The following is a 4,317-nucleotide window of genomic DNA, read 5'->3' as shown; positions in this document are numbered from 1 at the left end:
TGGACCTTGCTCTCACTGTCACAGTGGAAACTTTGACCCTGCTGTGGGTACTGTACTGCTTAGGACAAGTAGTCTACAAGAATGAATGACAGACACTTTTGTGGGTTTGTACAAAGAAGCCTGCTCTAAAAGCTCATGACCCAGAGACTGGGAGAAAGCTCGAAAAATTTACAGTGGAACAGACACATGATAACAAGTTATACACCATGCCACTCACAACAGAAATACAAATGGTCATTAAGGGGTGATAATATTGTACATTGCCAATCAAAGATGAACTAAGATTTTATGAATTGTTACAGTCACAATTAAGGTAGAGCATCAATGCTTGGCTCACATCCTTCCTCTCTCCTTGTTTCTCTCTATATATTTTTCTCCATACCCTCTCATACACAAAAATAAAATGTTCATGACCACTAGGATATTAGTCTATACATTCAATACCATTTCAGTAAAGATCCTACCAACGTTTTCCAGTGGAGTATTACAGACTATTTTTAAAATGTATACACAAAGGCATAAATTTCCGAGAATAAATAAGAAACTGTCTAAAAGAAAATTAAAATAAGAAAGCAGGAATCACTATAACAGAAATACCAAGAACCTTCTTCAAGTTATGGCAATTAGCATGTATCTCATGGCCAAAAGAAAGATCTCAGGGAATGGGATGCAATAGAATATTCAAAGAAACTCTACGTATGTGGGGCTTTGTTATCCAGGAAGGATTGAAAGTGCTGTAGGGAAACTTTGCTCTCGTTAATAACATTAAAAAATTGTGTTCAGAAAATAGAAACTCTAGAACAATGGCTCTCAACCTCCCCAATGCTGAGACCCTTTAATACAGTTCTGCATCCCGTGGTGACACCCAACCATGAAACTCCTTCATTGCTCTGTCACAACTGCAATTTTGCTGTTGTTATAGATCATAATGTAAATATCTTATATACAGGATATCTGATATGCAACCCCTATGACAGGGTCATTTGGGGTACCTAAAGGGGACTTGACCCACAGATTGAAAATCAATGCTCAAGATAAAGGTACAGATGAGAAAATCTCAGAGCTTGAGGTTGGGTAAAGTTGCTTAAATAATGGAAAGCTTTGAAATTATAATGAAAAGTTAATTTAGATATGTCAAAATTTAACCTGCCCCACCTCCTCCTCTTGTAGCCCAGGTTAGCTTGTTATGGAGCAGAGGATGACCATGAACTCCCGGTCCTCCTGCTTTAGACTCCAGGGATTATCAAGATAATAATCTCTCACCATCAGACCCAGCCCAGCCTTGTCAATGTGACTGACGCCAGCATGCGAGACTTCAAGTAAAGGTGTTATTGGCTATTTTCAATCCTGGTGGTAGATATACTCTTTTTAAAAAGTTGATTCTGGGGACAACTATCTAACATCATTAGAGGACAAGCCACAGAAAGAAAAGATATTTACACTGCATATAACTGAATAAAAAGAAGGATTCACGAAAGGTGCAGAATTCTGACATGTCTTTTACAAGCTCAGTTGCAACTGTTAATTAGTTACCAGTTATGTGCCACGCCAGGCATTCCCCACCGCTCTTCTGTGTCTAGAGAGTGCTGTGGGGAGTCATAAGTCCTTGCTTAGAAGGGGTTTATGGTTTTGCAGTAAAATGCAAACTCTGAGGGCAAAGGTCTTGCTTTCTTCCATGTGCCCTAGCAACTGGCATACTGCAAACAACGGGTTATTTTGTTATGTTTGCAGACAGGAGCACTGTCCATTGAGAGGCTCCACCCAGAGCTGACTCAGCCATATTCAGAAACCCACAGTACAACATTGGATGGAGCTTGGAGACTCTTATGGAAGAGTTGGGGGAAGGATTCAAGGCCCCAAAGAGGATAGGAACTCTACAGGAAGATCACCATAGTCAACTAACCTGGACCCTTGGGGGCTCTCAGAGACTGAACCATCAACCAAATACTATATACATGTATTTGGTATGCCTTCTCCACACATATGTAGCAGATGTGCAGTTCAGTCTTCATGTGGGTCCAGAACAGCGGGAGCAGGACAAGGGGAATCCCTAAAGCTGTTTCCTGTCTGTGGAATCTGTTCCCCTAACTCTGCTGCCTTGTTTGGTCTCAGTGGGAGAAGTGTCTTGCCCTGCAGAGACTTGATGTGCTAGGGTTGGGGAATACTGGGGTGGGGGTCTCTAATCTCTCAGAGGAGAAGGGGAAAGAGGTTGAGGTGGATAGACTGTAGTGGTGGGGCAGGAGAGGGGACAGTGATCAGGATATAAAGTGAATAAATACAGGCAGAAACAAAAAGAAAGCACAAATAAATAGATAAATAAATAAAACCCAAAATAAGACAAAACGAACAGAACAAAAAGAGAAAAGAAAAGCACAAGAAGCATACAGATGCAGAAACACACACATTCTCAAACAGAGAACTCCCATTAAAGCACAAAATCAGAAACCATAATATGTAAGCAAAAGACCTACAAGGAAAAAAAAAACCCTCCAAAAATATCAGTGAGTTTGTTTTGTGTTGGTCATCTACTGTTGGGCACGCTCTTAAATGTGATTTGTGTACCCAGTGAGACTCCCGAGGAGAAAACCATAAATTTCCCTTTGTGAGTGATTATCTATTGGAAATAGCTTCTGGGTGAGGGATGAGGGCTTGTGCCTGCTTCTGCTCTCATCGCTGGGACCCATCTGGCACAGACCTGCACATGTAGGCTCTGTGCATGCTGCCACAGTCTCTGTGAGTTCATATGTGCATCAGTCCTGCTGTGTTAGCAGGGCTTGTTTCCTTGGTGTCTTCCATTCCCACTGGCTCTTACCATCTTGCCACCTCCATCTTCCACAGCGTTCTCTGAGACCTGGGTGGGCTGAGCTGGTTCTATCCCAGAATTCTCTCTGTCTCCTGGAGGTCCCACTTTCTAGTCTACCCTTTCCTGTTTCTTAGGTCATTGGTTTTTTAATTGACAGGCCATACATCATACAATACACAATATGTTCTCTCTACAATTCCCCTTTTCAGTCCAATAAGAGATTCCTTTTTTTTCTAATATGATTTAAATTGGTTGTACCTGATGGAGGCTGAGCCTCGCCTGTTGGAACTACCAATGTACTGGCTTTTGTCCTAAAGGTTTGAGTTAGCTTCCGACTTGGTGGAGTATTTAAATTTAAGTCATTCCACTTTGATCTGCACAGCCATAAAGACTGGGCCAGGGGGCCCAACTGGACGGGGTTATCTGGGAAGAAGTGTCTAAACACATGGAGATTGGTGAAGAAAATGAAGACACAGTGGGCTGGGCTTTTCTCAGAAATGTGTTTCTGTTTGTCTTTTGCCTCAGAAGTGAGGGCACAGGAAACAGGCTCAGTTGCAAAAGGGACACTTAATCACTCCGTATAAAGCCCGTTCCTGGTCATCCGAGGATTCTTGGATTCTGAAGCATTTTAAAGGGGGGGGAACCAGTATTAATCATAAAGAAGTAGTCTCAGGGCCCAAACACTGATGAAATCCCTCTGAAGAAGATGGTGTTGGACAAAGATTGGGTGGGGTATGGTTCAGAGAGGTTTTTCTTTTGTGCCTGCATCCTAGGAAAAGTTAATCAGCTTTGAAGTCTTAAATGAAAGAAAGATGACGGCTAAGTCACACACATAACTGGATCCAGAGAACTGGAGGTTCAGCCTTCTCAGAAAGCAAAGCCGATTGGGAATCCCATTTCCCTTGGGAAAAAAATCACAAAGCTGGTTTGGGAACAGCTGACTTTCTTGTGAACGTGGACAAGGGCTCCATTCGCAACCACCCCACCATCTGCACCATTGGCAGCAATACAAGTTCAAGTAATAAGGAGAAGGAAATGGGAGGCCATGGGCAGGAACAGTATTGGAAATTCTATCCGGGTAATTGATCCCAGCTAATGAGCAAAGGGCACGTCCCAAGTTATAGCCCCAGGCTCAGCACAAGTGTTAAGTTTAACCCATCATCTAATGATCTAGGGTGGAGGACAGTAGGGCTGGCTGCTTTCTAAGATGCCATCACATCACGTGCTAGTAATCATGAGGACAGCTTTGTGCAATCATGTAAAAGTATCAGCCACCAATGCCTGTGTGTGGATGGATGGGCTGAACTGCTTTACACACCAAGCAAGGAAGAAAAGTAGTCACACCTTGGTTTTTCAGTTGAATTTCTGGGAATAGCTGATTGCCAGCAACCTGTAAAGCTGCCCACCCTGAATTTCTTCTTGTTGGTGACTTAGGAGAGACCTGTCATATGGCAACAACTTCTTCTTTTCTTCTTCTTCTTCTTCTTCTTCTTCTTCTTCTTCTTCTTCTTCTT

This window comes from Grammomys surdaster, unplaced genomic scaffold, assembly GCF_004785775.1.
Source record: "Grammomys surdaster isolate TR1022 unplaced genomic scaffold, NIH_TR_1.0 169, whole genome shotgun sequence".
Classification (NCBI taxonomy): domain Eukaryota; kingdom Metazoa; phylum Chordata; class Mammalia; order Rodentia; family Muridae; genus Grammomys; species Grammomys surdaster.
This window is presented reverse-complemented; position numbering follows the sequence as displayed.